At 39.7% G+C, this 18,702-nt stretch overlaps 1 pseudogene; it reads left to right on the top strand.

The window, feature by feature from the left end:
• The window catches only part of LOC127648101 (integrator complex subunit 1-like), a 42,942-nt pseudogene that overhangs the window by 13,221 nt on the left and 11,019 nt on the right, over nucleotides 1–18,702 (top strand).

The raw sequence follows: 18,702 nt of genomic DNA, 5'->3' as shown, positions 1-18,702 counted from the left end.
ACCATTCCCAAACGTAATGTGGTGAGTATTGAGTGACCTCTGTGATGATTTTCATCACGAAGTTCAGCAAATGTATCATCTGTTCTCCGGGTGGCATGTGTTTCGGGAAACGTCATTTTTCGTCCCACATAAGATCCCTCCTGCGTGCAGCGATCGCAACCACTATAGCCTCCATGTCCCTTTGTTTGCTTTAAGAATGATCGTGCTGGAGCATCGCAAATAAAGCAGTCCAGGGACAGATGAAACATCCTCTCATCGACAGTGAAACCTTGTTCTAGAGTGGAAACCTCCTCAGCAAAGTCTTGAAGATATTGGTTTGGATTGTGTGGTTTGTTGTTTCCACAAAAGACACCTATAACAAATGGATTCTTTTCAAAAGGAAATTTTCCTAAAATTGGCCAAAGTTGCTTCTGAGAGCTTTTAAATAATGGCAGTCCATCTACATTCACCTGCAATTTGATTGTGTCAGTTTGTGACAACAATCCATCTCTCTTTTGGAGCAAATGTTCCAATATTCCAAAATGGACATATTCCCCACCATCAAATAGTTTCACCTTATGCGAATGTGATGTTTTCATTAAAGTTCGTATACATTTTGGGAGTGAGGGGATGTGTTTGTTTAAAATTTTAAGTAGGCTGTCGGCTGCATTTTGTGTCACGCCAGACTCTACAACCCATTGACGCAGTTCATCTGGCAAGTCCTCAAAGTTGCCAGTGTCAGGTGTGTCACTGAAAAAATCTTCTTCCTCACTGAATTTGCTGAGACAGTCAGTGAATCTGTCATCATCATCAATGTTACTGTCATTGTCAAGGTCAATGTTGTTGTCTGTGTTGTTATCACAGATCATGTCTTCATCACATGTTGGTTCATTTGGCATAAGAGATTCCTTGGGACTTGCCACTGGAGTGTCAGTGTCATTTTTTTTGTGGAGCATGGAGCTTGTGAAGTATATTCTGGACACGCCTCCATTTGGTAACAGAACTCACACCTCCCAATTGTGCCATGTTTCTATAAGAATTGAAGCACAAACATTTACATCACACCCGTCGCTATGGGCGGGCCATAGGGTGCCGGGCCCACCCCAGAAATGCTTGTGCCCCCCCGTACCGATCTCTTTAAAAAATAACTTTAATTTTAATTTTATATTATCATAGTTGCTAATTTTGTGTTGCATTAATGTTGCATTCTTTATCATTAAAACATTAAAAATATAAAGAAACAATGGTATGATTTTGTTTGACTGATGGAAATCTACACTGCAACAGCCTATCACGGCCTTACTAAAAAGAAATTTAGGCTACGTACGTGACATAGCCTACGTCAGCGTAGCCGCTCAACAGTTACCGCGCATTTTTGTAGATGGATGAGTTTTCGCTGGCTTAAGCTTCTTGCACACTGAGTCCGAAATTTGTTTTTCGCATTCGTGATTTGGTGGCTCTGAATTGTCAAAACCATTCAAAATGCTTGCTACGGATGCGAAAAACGCAGAAAATTGAACCCGATCCGAAATTTTTTATGACGGACGAAAGTTTCGGAGGCAGTGTGTAAGCGTGATTGACTAAACATGAGGTTGTATTTATTTTTTAACGTGGTAAAATTCCGGATGCGAATTTCGTAATCAGTCTGCAAGGACCTTTACTCGCTTCAGTTCGTCATGGATATCCGTAGGCCCTAAGTGGTTGAAAAGCCCACCAATAGCGCTGCCTCCACTCAAAGTACCGGTAGGTTCAATGTCTCGGAGCGTGCGTGCGTGCATGTGTGTGTGTGTGTGTGTGTGTGTGTGTGTCTCATGGCAATGCATATCCCTCTGTTGACTGCTTTAAAATGCAATGTTTAAGAGATGCTTCTGGTGTTACATCTAATATGTTGTAAAGTCAAGTGTTTTATAGTCATAACATTGCTTCTATGTAATGTTGTGTAGGCTACTGGCTACCTGGTCATATTGCTGTTGGTCATGTTTAATGTGATGATTACGTGCTGCGCAACTAGAGTATACGATTATTATAAATATACTGTAGGCTAATAATAATTGTGCCCTCCCATGCATTTCATATGCCCCCCTTAAGACTGAGGTCTGGCGACGGGTCTGATTTACATAAAACGTTTATGTAAATAATATTTTAGTGAATTTTAGTGAATTTCTTTGACAACATGGCGGCTCATTCATTGCTATAGGAGAGGGTGAATTTTATAAACTTGTTAAATCATCTAAATCGACAACATGCATGTTAGACCCTATACCAACTAAACTATTGAAAGAGATGCTTCCAGATGTCATAGATCCTCTTCTTAATATCATTAATTCATCTTTGTCATTAGGATACATACCAAAAACTTTTAACCTGGCTATGATTAAAACGCTTGTTAAAAAAACGCAACTTGATCCTACAGAATTAGTCAATTAAAGGCCGATCTCGAATCTACCTTTTCTGTCAAAGATACTAGAAAAGGCAGTATCTTTACAACTATGTTCCTTTTTAGAAAGAAATAGTATCTGTGAGGATTTTCAATCAGGATTTAGACTGTATCATAGTACTGAGACAGCTCTCATTAGTCACAAATGCTTTGCTCTTATCATCCGATTGTGGTTGTATCTCTCTATTAGTGCTACTAGATCTTAGTGCTGCGTTTGACACTACCACAACATTCTTTTAAATACTCGAAAAACTATCTGTAAAACTGCATTTTTAAATCTTAAAAATATATCTAAATTATGTCATATGCTCTCTATGAAAACTGCAAAACAATCTGTATTGTAAAAAGCACTATTTAAATAAAGGTGACTTGACTTGACATTCTGGGTGTCCTTTAAGAGCACATTCAGGGCTTTTCAGAGATACCAAATGTTTGGAGGTTTCACCATGACAACAACTCCTTGGTATTTAAAAATGACTGACATTTAATTTAGTGAAATTTGGAAATATTTTCAATTTGACCAGATATTCTCCATTTTAAAAATTAATTTATTATAATATTACAATATTAATTTATTATATATATATAGCCTACCTTTTATGTCTACCTGGCGCAAGGAAAAATAAAAAAAAATTTAAATTAATGTATTAAATTAATACATTTAAATTATCCAGCCTGCAAGTGTCTAGTGTTTTTTTTTTAACTGCCATAATCCATGTTAATTCTTTAAATGGTAAACTCGTGGAGGTGGCGTAATTGTGTTTGCTTCTTTGTCTCCCATAAACTAGGCTTTAAATATTAAGTTCTCATACTATATATGTAGGCCCATTCATGACAGCAGTCAAGGCTATTTTTGTCAATTACCTAACATAAGTTTTACTAAACATGTATGAAGTTAAGATTTTATAAGAAGTCTTGTGCTCACCAAGGCTGCATTTATTTCATCAAACAGTAAAGTAAAAATTGTGAAATATTATTACAATTGATCAATGTTGAAAACTGTTTTTGCTGCTTAACATTTTTGTAGAAATGTATACTTTTTTTCAGTTTAATAAACAGCATTTATTAATTTTATTAAAGCATTTATTGAATAGAAATCTTTTGTAACTTTATAAATGTCTTCTGTCACTTTTGATCAATTTAATGCATCCTTGATGAATAAAAATATGAATATCTGTCTTTTTTAATCTTACCACATCATTGTTCCACAAAAATGTTAAGCAGCACAACTGAAATGTTTCTTGAGCATAATTGAGTTTATAATTGTATATTTTAATAACAACAGATACAATAACATTTATTTTAGCAAAATAGTAATAAAAAAAAAACATCATGGGAATTGATTTAATCTATTTTACAGCCTATGTTAATGATCATTGGATGGGACTATATCTTCCACCCAAAAAATTGTAGGCTATACCATATGAGATTAGCTGGGTTTGTGACAAAATCTGGCAACCATAAAGACAAGCAATTAAAAAAACACCCACATAAAATATTTAACTTTTTAACAATTTTTTAACTAAAAATGTAACTATTTTTAACTATATGCTAAATGTGGGTTGCCCACAGTAAATCCTCATGTGGGTCCAAATGGGCAAAACTGCTATGGGCCCCGAATGGGCTAACCCACTGGGGGCCGTGTGGGTTTTCTGTAGGCAAGCCCACAGTGGGCTTGCCCACAGAATGCCCACATGGGGCCCCAAAGGGTTTGCCCTTGCCCACACTGTCTCACAGAAAACCCACACTTACCCACAGTGGGCCCACACTGGCATGTTTGCTGGGATGGTGATGATTTTGTAGTTAAACTGATTTTGAATGGTAGACCTTCTCTCTCTTTGCCTCATGTCTTCCCATTGAAGGTGGATCCCCTCTGGCCTCCTCCCCCAGTCCAACCTCTGGGATTAGCGCTGCAACAGGCACTGGCCCAGAAGTGCTGCGTGCACGTCAGGGTCACATCCAGCAGGGCGGAGCCGCTGGGCGACTCCTACAGGCTTTAGCAGCCCTTTTAAGCTCTGCCTATGCTGGGGCCCTTGTCATGGCAATGCACCACAGCCACACAATCTCCTGCCCCCATTGCGCGAACCCTATCTCTACCAGGCATGAAACCTACTGTACTCATACCTTCATGCTCATTACCATAACAAAAGCTTTCTCTCTCTGTCGCTCACTCACTTTCTTGTTATTCAGGGTTTAGTGTCTCAAGATGTTGGTTTCTCCTTGCTCTTCTCATTCAGTGTTGCAGATGTTTACCTGGTTGGAGAACTCAGTGGTGAAGATGGGGCCACTCCATAGCCATCTGAAATCTCTGGCAGCTCAGTACTCTCACAAACATCGTATCACAGATGGTGAGTCTGGTCAGGTCGCATCTATATTAGATCATTGTATGATTCTTTAAACTCGTAGATTAAAGTTAGAAAACACTAGATTCTCATCAGTTTGGTAGTTTTTAGGTTTAGCTTGTACTGCATGTTTATTTAGTTGCATCTTGTGTCATCAGTTTGTACAGGGTTCCTGCACCTGGCTGAGGCGCTGGCATACAGACAGGATTCTGATGTGGTGGTGAGGGGCAGAGAGATGCAGCGCTGAACCTGAACTTATAAGAAAATGTATTTGAGCAGTGCAGACACCTTCAGAGACCTACCTTTCTTTTAAATGTCATATCTAGGGATGCACTGATAAAAAAAATAATTCTCCCTATTCCAATACCTGAACTCTATAAATCAGCCAATACATACACTATACACACTATAAACTATACCCATTTTTATACACAAATGTCCCTAACATCATCATGTATGCTCTCGTTCATTGGGGAAATGAGTTTTATGTAAGAGGGAAACCCCACCACTTCATCAAAATTCTGATGCTGGCCTTATTTGTAAGTAGGGCTGCACCGATCCGATACTGATGTTTTTAGATGGATCAGGTATCAGTCCGACAAGCCTGATCCAAATCTGATACTGTGTGTTAGTCACGTTCGACAGTATACACTATAAACTATACATTATAATCAAACTCTAAACTATACCCATTTTTATACACAAATGTAAAATACAGACTGTCCCTACCATCCGCATGTATGCTCTCGTTCATTGGAGGAATACCGAATTTCTTTGTAAGGGGGAAACCCCACTACTTCATTAAAATTCAGCTGCTGGCCTCGATAGTAAGTAGGGATGCACCGATCCGATGATGAGGTGCACTTTACAAGAATTTGAACAAGAAGTGAATTAAACTAGTGTCAACTTGCTTATAAACAGACACATTCAGGACTTCCTGGAGAGTTCAGAATGTCCAAATAAAAGCCTGAGGGTTTTAAAGATAAAGGTGCATGATTGAAATATATTACTATTTTATTTAAAAATGTAAAAGTCAATAATAATAATAACAATAATAATAATTATATATATATATATATATATATATATATATATATATATATATATATATATATATATATATTTTTTTTTACAAATTATAACAATATTTGTTTTACAAATTATAAAAATTTTTCAGTTTAATGGGTTCCAAAATATAACTGTGAATGAAAACAACAACAACAAAAAAATTGCTGCCTTTTCTACTGATCATTTAGACTTGAATTGATGTTCATTTTGCTGCAGCATTATACAGTAGACTAGTTAACAAAGTTTTTCTTAAAGGTTTGTACATTAATATTGAAATTATGTGTAGTTAAAGGTTTGTGTTTCTTTATATATAATTAGCATCACTCAGTGAGGTATAGATATTATAAATTGATTATGAAAAAAAACTTCACTGGTATTGGATCGGTATCGACAGACACTGAGGTTTCAGATATTAGAATAGGATTGGATGAGAAAAAGTGGTATCTGTGCATCTCTAATAGTAAGTGAAGGAAACAAAACACAACAACAACTCTGGAATATCTGGAAATAAAGCAAATCAACAGAGAATAATATAGTGTAGTCTTCCTTGTATCCCATGATTTTTATGTGCATAAGTGTTGCTGGAAAATTGCGTTGCTTTGGAGAAAGCTGCTTGCTGACCTAGCCGCATGTATACGGGAGTAAAGAGTGAGCCAGTTATATAGTGCATGTAAATGAGAATGCTGTTTTCTCACAATAAGCCACTTTCTGTTGTCCATGTTAATGTAATCAATTGGAAATACAAACCTCTAACTTTAATTCATTACAAAAGAGTGGACAGAAAACGCTAGTTAGGAATGTAACTGTGGTTCTGTGAATTCTGGATGACCGTCAGAGTCAGTGCTTAAGCACTAGTATATTATAGCTGCACCAGCCAGATAGGTCGAGAGAATATACCAACAAAGTCACATGGTTTCGTAGGTGGAGCTCTAAGGATGATAAGCCACTGCAGCTCAGCATTTGGTCTCTTTCGCTTTCTCGCCCAATATAAATAGGTTCTTAATTATCACCATCGCACCATCAAGTGCAGCTTACCAGAGCAGCGAAGCTTCATCCTCTCAAGCTGTGACAGTACTTTTCTACATTTGTGGGACTGTATTTTTCTTCTGTTTGTATATTTTTCATCGGTTTGGTAAGTTTTTCACCATTTGAGTGGGATTGCTTTGTCTGTTGGTAACCATCTTAGCCTCACGGTACTATGCGTTTGGTGTTTACTGCTGTGAAAAGATATGGTTCTCCGCTAACTGAATTATTTCACTGCTGCAAGCCTCACGGTACAATCTGGCAGCGAGTGTTTTGTTGATCGGTGGATATATTCCTACCTTACAGTTTTATCCAAAGAGGTTCACGGCAAATTAGTCAGATTGTGGACAGCACTCTTGCTACTGGCTTTCAGCTGAGCTGTAGGATGTGTCTGAATGTCCTCTTTCCTGATGATGTTCATGATATCTGCACATCATGCTTGGGAATTCAGCATCTTTCTCGCACTTCCCGAGTGACCAAGAAATCTGCAGGTCATCTGGAATTCACAGAACCACAATTACATTCGTAAGTAGCATTCTGTTTCATTCCTCCTGACTGCCAGAGGCGATGCTTAAGCTCTAGTGGATGACTCATACTAAAATCATCATGCGGAATGCAACTCACCTGAAAATTGGTCAAGGCTGCTCTTGAAAAACTGCTGAACTCATGGCATAGGGGGCAGCAACATTTACAGTACTTTGTAAAACCATGCAAAGGTGCATGGAGAAGCCCAGGTAGCAGCAGCACATATATACACCATGGAAACTCCTCAGAAGGCAGCCCAAGAGATGTAGAAACAGCCCTGGAAGAATGACAAGAGATAACTCCAGGTAGAGGCTTCTGGGCTTTCTTGTATGTCTTGTATGAGTAATATCTTCCACAATCCAGTATGACAATCTCTGCTTTGACAGAGCAGCACACTTCCACACATCACCATAATCAAACAAATAGCTGATCTGTCTGTCTTAAGTGGGCAGTAGCATCCACATTACACCTCAAGTCTCGCACAGGACACAAAGGGTGAGCCCGTAGATCATCAGACTGAGATGAACACTGACGTGATGCCAGATCTATAGACTGATTTACAAACTCAGGACTAATGACTTTTGGAAGAAAAGATGGGTTAGGCCGAATGATAACTCAGGATCCATCTTGCAACCAACGCATGTATAACTCATTAACAGACTCTCCAACTCATTTCTAAGCCAACAGAAAAGCAGTTTTCAAGGAACTCCACTTAAGGTCACTATTCTGTAAAGGCTCGAACGGGGTTGAGCAAAGGAAGTCAAGCACAAGTGACAAATCCCACACCGGAAAATGGGGATTGCGGGCTGGCCTTAAACGTCTTGCACCCTTTAAAAAGTGCCAACAAGAGTATGGGAACCAAGGGAAGAACCACTAACAGGAACATGATAAGCAGAAATGGCCGCAACATATACCTTCAATGTGGAGGCTGCCTTACCTGCATCCAAAAGATGTTGGAAGAAACTGGAATCTGGGGGCCTGGGTAGCTCAGCATGTATTGACACTGACTACCATCCCTGGAGTCACAAGTTCAAATCCAGGGCATGCTGAGTGACTCCAGCCAGGTCTCATAAGCAACCAAATTGGCCTGGTTGCTAGGGAGGATAGAGTCACGTGGGGTAACCTCCCTGTGGTCGCTGTTATGTGTGGTTCTTGTTCTCGGTAAGCACATAGTGAGTTGTGTGTGGATGCTGCAGAGAATAGCGTGGGCCTCCACAGTAACATGCTCCACGGTAACATGCTTAACAAGCTAAATGATAAGATGCGCAGATTGACGGTCTCAGATGTGGGGAAACTGTGAATCATCTTCTGCCGTCTGGTTGGAGGCGAGTCACTACACCACCATGAAGACTTGGAGTGCATTGGGAATTGGGCATTCCAAATTGGGGAGAAAAGGGGAGAAAAAACCCTTGGAATTTCACAGTGTATAGGATCAACTCCACGGTCTCTGCACCATGAAGAGATTCAAACGTGAGGCATAGAGCTGATGTGTAGAGGCAGTTCTACCTCTAGCAATAGTGTGAACAACAGCAGGTTCACAATCGGTTAGAAGAAGGCTGGACCCAGAGGCCAAACCCAAAGATGCAGACAAGCTGTGTCTGGGTACCAGACCGCTGTCCAGCTGTGAGAGGAGATTCCTCCTGAGGGGAAGCTGCCATGGACTGCCCACCAAGAGTTTCAAGAGTAGGGGAAACCAAGGCCTGGCCAGCCATCGAGGTGCTACTAGGATCACTCTGTGGTTGAACAAGAAGATCCCGTGTACTGTCTCCCACAATAGCAGAAAAAGAGGGAATGCATAAAGTAGGCAGTTTGACCATTTGTGAGACCATTTGCATCCTGTCCCAATGGGCTGGATGTCTCATTCCTTAAAAACCACAAGCGAGAGTGAGTGGTCACCTTTGAAGCAAAAAGATCTACTTCTGCTTTCCAAAACTGCTGCCAGATGCTCTGCACTACATCCTGGTGAAGACTACCTGATTGCTTGACCCTGGAAGGTGAACAACCCTCAACAATGCAAGCCGGGGCAGTGACCAGGTAAGAATCTTGTGAGTGAGAAGTAAGGACCTGAGGGACTTTGTGCCACCCTGATGGTTGAGATTGAACTCTGTTGAGGTGTTGTCAGACCGAACAAGCACATGAAGACCTGCCAGGACCGGTAAGAAATATTGTAGAGCTAAGTAAAACATGCGTAGCTCTAGCAGGTCGATGTGGTTCGTGGACTGATCTGGAGTCAAACAGCCACACATGCCCCTTGGATTCCATGTTGCCCCCCATCCCTTGAGGGAAGCATCAGTCATGAGTACTTCCAGTCGAAAGAAACTCCCACTGGTTCCATAGTGTCAATGCCTGAAAGCAACGGTTTGAAACAACAATCATCCGATGATGATGTCTGATGGGGCTCAAATGCAAACTGTTGTTTGAAACTGTTGCAGAAACTGGTGAACAGAGGGATCAGTGTTTGCTGACTCCAACATGCTGGTGATAGCAAGGAGTAACTGACAGATGGTATTCTCCGCTCGGTTTATATAGGCAGCTGACTTGTATGCCTTTTTCAAAAGTGAATCCTTACATCTACATTATGTACTAGGACAGTGCACATTACCTCGTAGTTCTGTGTCAGGAGACACCACCAAAGCCACAAAAGCTTGTTCTATCTCTGACACATGTCCCACACTAATGGAATCAGTTTCATCCATAGATGCTAGTGTACGAGCAGTCCTTGAATGGGCACTCAAACCCGTAAGTGCATTAGAAAATTCTGCTAAAAAATCCATACATGGCGGCATAAAAGAATTTGATGTAGAAGACAGCCTGAAAAAAACATTGTACTGGGCAGCTAGGGCAGGTGCCTTATCATGGCCCAGCCGGGCCACTGCCACCTGGAGTACAGCCAGAGTGTCATCAGAAAAGGATGGAGCATTCTCTGACGAATGAACAGAACCTCCACTAGAACAATCTGCCACTGTTAAATCACCAACAGGAACATTCACAGGGTTCACAGTAACATCATCCAACTCCACATGATCACTGAAAAATTCGTTGGAAGCACATGTAGACAAAGCATCAAAATCCTGACATTAGGACATTTCTCCAGTGTGATTACTACCGCTGGTGCTTGAGGAAAGGGTTGAAGCAATTGAAGGAGATGCTTCCTTTCCGCCATTTCAGAAGAGAGATCCGTAACTGATTTAGATCAGTCAAATGGTCGATGTTAGCTGCAGACTTCTTTGTTGAGGGGTTGCTGTAGTAGCATGCCGTTTCTGAGCGCACAGTGGAGTTAGCTCATGCTGCGCAAGTGTAATGGATGAGTTAGGATCCAACTCGGCAAGACAGAGCCGTCTGTCCGACATTGGCAGCAAACTGCATTGCAAACTCTGGTCTGTGAGAGCATCTTTTAAATGCTGAATTCCCAAGCATGATGGACAGATATGCCCATTGTCAGGAAAGAGGACATTCGGACACATTATACAGCTCAGCATAAAGCAGGTAGTAAGAGCACTCTCAGCCTAAATTGGACTAATTTGCCGTCAACCCCTTCGAGATAAAACTGTAACGTAGGAATAATAGGATAATATTCATTGATCAACAAAACACTTTCTGCTGGATTGTACCGTGAGGCTTGCAGTGTTATTGATCTACCATGAGGCATGCATTGTTATTGATCTACCGTGATTACTTATAGAATTCAACAATCAGCAGAGAAATTATTTAGCACAGAACCGTAACTTTTCATAGTGGTAATCACCAACCACCGTATAGTACCGTGAGGCTAAGAGTGTTACCAACAGACGAAACAATCCCACACAAATTAATTTACCAAACAAAATCACACAAATGTAGAAAAGCTCTGTCACAGCTTGAGAGGACGAAGCTTCACTGCTCAGGTAAGCTGCACTTAATGGTGCGATGATGATAATTCATTACCTATCTACAGTACTGTGCAAAAGTTTTAGGCACTTGTGAAAAATGTTGTCTAGTGAGGATACCTTCAAAAATAATGCCATATATAGTTTTAATTTATCAATTAGTATTATACAAGGTCCAGTAAACTTAAAAAAGTTAAATCAATATTTGGTGTGGCCACCTTTGCCTTTAAAACAGCACAATTTCTCCTAAACCTGTTTTTTATTGGTTGTTGGCAGATAGGATGTCCCAAGCTTCTTGGAGAATTCACCACAGTTCTTCTATCTATTTAGACTGTCTCAATTACTTCTGTCTCTTTATGTAATCTCAGACTGACTCGATGTTAAATGGGGGGGCTCTGTGGGCGCAATGCTATCTCTTGCATATATAACCTTTTCTATTTGCAAAAGTAATGTTTGGGAGTCTAAAATGTATTTTCATATTGACACACAAAAGCTGAAGAAATAAATAACCATCTTAAGACAAATGTTTTTTGAAACATCTTAAGTACCTAAAACCTTTGCAGAGTACTGTATATTTGGCGAGAAAGCGAAGAGGCCGAATCGACCTATCTGGCTGGCACTGCGATAATCCACTAGTGCTTAAGCACTGCCTCTGTTGGTCAGGGGGAATAAAACAGAACTATTATTTATTCAAATGTCTAGCCTATTAAGAAAACGTTAATCGTTAACTAGTCTACTAGATAATGCTGCAACAAAATTGACAGTGATTCCAGTGAAAACTTTCAGTTTTCAGAAGGCAGTTCTCTTTGCACATTTGTCTGAACTTAAGTGGATTCAGCTTTCTTTTGTGTTCACTTTAGTTGTGATAGGATATCAGTCCACTTTTCATTAACAGTTAATTTCTGGAACTCAAGTCAACTTAAATATTAATGTAAGTTGTAATATATTACTGTTAATAATAATAATGTTAGAGTTATACAAGAATAATTTATTTTGTCACAATGTTGGCCTTTTATTTAGCTGGAACACAGCAAGAAGACCTCAAAGTTTGTTTGAACAAGGGCATGCTTTCTAGGGCAATTTTTCTCCAATGACGTTTTCAATGCATGTTATAAGTGAACTGAACTATCAAGCTTCTACTTCTGAGACTATTTTGTGTGTAGCACAAAAACAGCAGTGCATCATGAACCCAGCGCATGCTATGTATGAGTTTGTGACAACAGAGCAGCGCTCATTAACCGAAACGTGCTGCGCATGCAGACTAGTAATTTACTTATTAAATGCAGCCTTTTGCATTTCACAGAACTAGTGTATGGCTTAAAGAGACATTGAATATAATGCACAAGTCATATGGAATACATTATTGGTGCTTTTTTAGTTCTTGTATGTCATTTTTAGAGCTTTAAAGACCATAACTAACACACAGTATCAGATTTAGATCGGTTTATAATTGACCAATAATGGTAAATTATAATGTCTGTGTATAATGTTATTAACTTAAATTATAGCTCCTACATAGTGTTCTCTAATGCATGCCATGGAAAATATTTTTGAATAGCTCTTGTTGTTGAAGTGTCTGTGGCAAACTTAAGGCCAAAAGATGAGGAGAGAAGGACAAGTCAGATCTCCAGAGTTGTGCTTATTGTTGGAGTGGTTGCCAGCATTAGTCAGTCTCTCCGGGTGGCTGTTTGAGTCATGCCCCGGCATCACCGCCACTGTCCTGAATTTGTTTCTTTTAATGATTTGACCATGCCACTGTGAAACCTCTTCAAAACAAAACAACCTCACACAGTTGAACCACTCTTCCACTAAAGAATTTGTTTATGTCCAGCAATGGCTCCATCAGCCAGGGATGACTTATGAAATATGGATCCAAGTTAGTGGTGCTGGAGGCCTAAAGTCAGGATTACTCAGAAACCAAGCATGTGATAGTTCTCATTTTTGCAATGTGGTCTTGGCTGCAATGGCTTGTTTTTCATTTTTGGTGCAAAAATTGTAAAAATAATAAAGAAGAAAAAAAGGAAACACTTTTTGTAATGAGTGTCTAAGTTAACATGAGAAAAAAGCAATGCACATAAAGAAAAATATGTTTAAAATTATGTACACATGCATGAGATCAAATCTGCCAACAAATTGTCATAGCCGTGCATTAACTGGAAAATAATTGCAAACCTTACAACATCAACCAATCAGAATCAAGACCAGTGGTAGAACTTAAGTTAACAAATAGAATCTTATTGTAAAGCATTACCAACAAAAATGTGTGTGATTTAGTGTTGCAGGGGCTCATGGAGATAAAGTCCCCATATCTAGAGGACCTTTTGTCCCTGCTTATGACTGTCGGTATGGAGTCCGGAACCCCAGGAGACACAGCGGGCCCTGTTGCCATGGTGATCTCTCTGCTGCTACAGGAAACAGAGGAGCGAGGAGTGAAAGTAGAGGTGGATTCCAAAATGTGAGCATGATGACTCACTCTTAAAATCATGGCTACAGTGCCTCATCACTTGATAGCGTTCCTTATTTTGTGCTGGTGAAACTGTTTCTAGGTGTGGAAGGAATATAGTAAAATTTGGATACCCTTTTTTTATAATTCTGCCCAAGTTACTATAGTGAGATGCATGGTAACCAATTACGCAGTGTGAGATTATTTTCTAAGTGATGTGTCATGATTTTTCTGACCACTATTGAGAATATATTGTATTGTATGAGTTGTGGAAGGATGTGTATCCTCCCTAGCAGGTCTGAGTCAAAGAAGCCTGGCTTGTGCTCAGGGCTGTTAGTGGACTGGTTGGAACTGGTTGGAGCTACTTGATCCCGAGGTGACCTCTGTGTGCTCTGATCTTCAGCAGAAGCTGCTCTTTGCCCAAAACAAGGTAAAATGGACAGATAGTCTCGGCCTCAGCCGGACTGCCCACAGACACACAATTAAATGTGTTTACTCAAAACGCCAAGCTCCAATCTAATTGGCTGGTGTACAGGTTTTCATTAGTCTGCCGGGAAACAAAGCCAGGTTTACATGTCCAGGTCTACAAGAGCGCAGAAGAAGAACTAATCGCTGATGTTGCCCAAGTTTGTGAGGTTCATTGAATGTCATTTTAGAAGATTCTGAATTTTCTTTTAGATATTAGTAGCAGTTAAAAAGACCTCTATATTGTGCCCCCATACATCATGTAAACAACCAGAATAAGTGGCCAGTCAAGAGTTTGGCTATTCGAGACTCTGTGTTATGTACCATTAGTGTGTAACTCCCAGGCCAAAGGCAGTGGTTTGAGTGTGGCCCCATCCTACAGGCCATAACTGTTGTCGCTGCTCACGCACCAGTCCAACTGGAGCAATCTGCACCAATGCAACAGCTCTCTGCTCAATAAAAACAGAGAGCAGGGGTGAGTGGCTCCTTCTCCTTATCAGCCACATGTCTTTTTCTGGTCTCACTCCTCCACAGTGTGTGAATCTATAATTTATCTGTTCTCCAGACTGGACACTAACTCAGCTCTAGACTTCCTTTTGGCCTGCAGTCACATTCCTTGGATCTGGCAGGGGCGAGATCAGAAAACTCCCCAGGTTTGACCAGAGTTAAGATTAAGACTAAAGTTAATGCCAAGACCATTTATTAAAACTAACAAAACCTAACAAATGTAAAAACATTAGCATAAGTTCACGCACCTTTTCATTATTTAGCAATGTGGTGGGGTGTTATGCTTGCTCATTTCAGGTTATCCAGTAATAGATCTCAAGAAAGATATAATAAAATGCTACAACAGTATTTAAGACAAGTTTTATCATTACTCAGATCTGTGTACATTTGGTGGTCAGTAGCTCAAAATTAGACTGTGTGGCCATACATTTTATAAGCTAATGTATAAGAGATGATTTTGGCATCAAAGTATGTGTTGGGGTTGGATGTGTCTTTGCAGAAGTGCACTGAGAAGTTTGTGTTGAAGCTGAGTTCTGAGGAGCTAATGAGTCTGGTGGACCTCATCCTGTCTGAGTCAGAGCTGAACTGCTGTGACTCACCCAGCTCCAAAAACACTCTGGACCAGGTCTCCTGTTCTCTACTCCAGTCCCGCCTGCCCTTGCTGCATAGCTGTCTCCATTCAGACCTGGATAATGTTAAGAATGTCACTGAGTATCTCATCAGCTATGTTAAGATGTGGTGAGACATGTAACCGAATCTTTTGCTTTTTGAGTTGTTTATCATATGCAATATTATGAAAAGCTCTGTCTTTCTACCTCAAAATACATGATAAATATATACACCAAAACAAATTGTTTTTTAGAAAGTAATTTTTAGAATTTTAGAATAGAACAGGATCTGTGTTCATTGCATTGCCAGTGAACTGTCACTTCAATTAAAGGTCAGTTTAACTGTTGGAACCATGGTCTAGCATAGGGGTCGGGAACCTATGGCTCGCGAGCCACATGTGGCTCTTTGTTAAAAATCAGGTGGCTCGCCGGGTCTGTCACCATTCACCCAACACATGAACGTTTGAAACTTCCTAGAGAGACTTTTCCTACAGAAAGTGTGGGTGCAATTGCAAAGCTTGATGTCAATGACACTGTTTTGATTTCCTTTCTCCCGAATTTTACAGCCTACTTCTAGTGAACAAGGTTTGAAATGAACACCCGCCAAATGCGGATGTTTCATGCAGAGTATTTTGCTGATGTACCAGCCACTGTGGGAGGCGACCTGTAAGACTTCTTGGAGTGTTATATTGCAATGAATTAGACACAAAGACGCGAGTTTGATGAAACGTGATTATATTTTGAAGATCAGATGAAAGAAAAGCCACCGATGCGTGTCTGATTTGATGTGTGCGTGCAGTGAGCTCTGAGTGCAATAAAAGTGCTTCTCCAACACACGCACATGCATAGAGTTTTATGAACATTTTTTATTTTTTATGTACAACCAGGGTGTGATATAGCACCCGCAAAATGCGACAAGACTCAATCCAGTTCGCGAGCTCCTCTCCAAATGCATTTCATGTACGAGTAATTTTGCTCATCTAGTTGCAAAAGGTGTCTCGTGAGTTTACCGATTAACACCGGTATTACAGCTGGTTGGACACTAGGTGGTACTATGGGGTAATTTTTGTTAAGCAGGGTTAGGGTTAAGCCTGCACAATAAAGCAAGACACCTTGATTTCAAACTTTGAACTTTATTTTTTATTTATTTTTACATAAATTTCAAAAGAAACCTGAAAAACTTTTAATGCAATTAAAATGTGTTGTTAAAATTATTGAAAGATGGATTTACAATAGTTGACGGGCAACATCTCTCTGACAAAGAACCTACTTCATCTGTGCATTCTCTTGGGTATTTCACTGTCCGGGAAATACATCATGTGTGTGAATACATTTTTTATTCCCTCCTTCACAATACATATATATCTATAACTTACACAAATGAAGACATAAAAACAATTATAAATGTAAAAATAATCATTATAATGATGATAATAATCACTAAAATATAAATCATGGTTCGAGGTGAATGTGTTTTTGTATTATTTTATATAGTTTGTATAATTTTACAGGCTGCAGAGTTGCGTTCACAATAAACTGCTCTGTGGAAATAAAGTGACTCAAAACACCTCCAGAGCTCAGATGTCGGAGGTCTTTTGCAGCACTCATAGACGATACTGTTCTCTCTCAAAAAAAAAAAAAAAATTATAAGTAAATTCAGAAGACAGAAACAAAGAAAGAGTGAGAACCTTTTACATACGTGTGGTCCACAAGACTGCACGCCTCCGAACAAACAGTGTGTCATACATGCGCATAGATGGCTTTTCTGTCATCTGTTATTAATAATAGAATAAAATGTTTCTCCAAGCGCATTCATGGATGTCTACGGGCAAAGTATTTATTACAGTTTAATACAGTTTAGTTTTCTCTGTAATGTAGAACAGTGTTAGCAATGTTACTGATAACATTCTTTCTCAGACCTGGAACTCAGAACTTAATATCATAAATGTGTGACGACTGGTCAACTAGAAAAATCTTTGGTTGAGGGCAGCCCTGAAATATACACAAAAGAGAACAAGGGAAAAAACACTGTCTTTAATGTTTGTAATGTTTAGAAAGTGCTGAAACATTGCACGGAGGAAAATCAACCTGGAATCATGTTTAATGGTGTAACAAACAGTCAGATTAAGTCATCTTTGCAAGCTGAACTTCTGTAGAATGCAGCACAACTAATAAAACTCAATGCAGGTGTTTTGAGATGCATTTTTAAAAATAGTTCTTTTTAACTTGATATCTAAAAATGTGGTGATCCTGTGTGAGACACTGAAAGAAATAACAGTGAGATTCAGTGCAAAAGTCATAGAGGTCTGTCCAGCGTGTGTTTACTGTATAAAACATGTTTAAACAGCCCCTAACTCACCCTATACTTGAAAAACTGACCCAAACCTAGCCGGAGGCTAGTCGGAACTCATTGAGTTCGGGTCAGGTTGAAAACCCCTATTGCACGTGTAAAATAACCAAATAGCAATTTTTATATTTGAATAATGGTGTTTCGAACTGCTAACTGAATATTGACACATATCATGCACATCCCTAGTCATTACATGCCATTTAGGTGCAATAAAAAGGTGTAGAGAACACAAAACCCCAGTATAGACTATTTCACAGACATGGACTAAGAATACAAAGCAGAATTTAAAGTTGTGATCATGGATATCCAGCTTACTTGCTACTATGTGCCACCAACGAAACTCTGAATATCTTAAAAAGAATTGATGTCATTAACCTGGCAAACTTTGGCAAATCCAATGATTATTTCATTCTCATAAGTGCATGTTTCGTCAACCTGGAGCCTTGTGAACATGACTCTGTTTCTAAGTGGACTGATATAAAGTCATCAAACCAGCCAATCAGATTAGGCACTTATTAGCTAATTACATATTAGCATTAATGGGCAAAAGCATTTAACAGCAAGGACATGAGTGTCAAGTGGAGCTCATGGTTTGAATCATGTTACCAAACATATGGCCAAACTCTCTGCCATCACAAAGCAAAATAACTGAACTTCCTCCATACCTCTTAAAAGGGCTTGATAAATGTGCATGATAGCAGGCCATTCCACTACTTGCTGCAGAAACACTCTCCGTTAGGCACAATAGCTGGAGCTGTAATTAGTTTTTGTGGTGTGAAATGAGGGACAGCTCAAGTCGTTTAGCTCTGATCTTTGAGCGAGCTCACTGTAGTATAATGAATGCACAAGGATTAAGATTCAAGCTCTCCCTTTGGCTTCTGTTGTGCATCGCAGCTCAGACTGGGCTGTCAGAGAGATCAGACTGCAGCTCTTTGTGGCTGCGGCCCCCCTCTTTTCATGAATATGCCTTTGGTTATTAAACCCCCTTAATGAGGGGGAAAAAACTTTGGACAAGGTCAAACGAAAAATTACCCCCAGAATTAGAATATTTAAAGTCGGGCTAAGCTGTCTTCTGGTCAAAAATGTGCT

This window comes from Xyrauchen texanus, chromosome 8, assembly GCF_025860055.1.
Source record: "Xyrauchen texanus isolate HMW12.3.18 chromosome 8, RBS_HiC_50CHRs, whole genome shotgun sequence".
NCBI classification, from domain to species: domain Eukaryota; kingdom Metazoa; phylum Chordata; class Actinopteri; order Cypriniformes; family Catostomidae; genus Xyrauchen; species Xyrauchen texanus.
The sequence above is the reverse complement of the archived record's forward strand: the minus strand, read 5'-3'. Positions and strand labels throughout refer to the sequence as shown.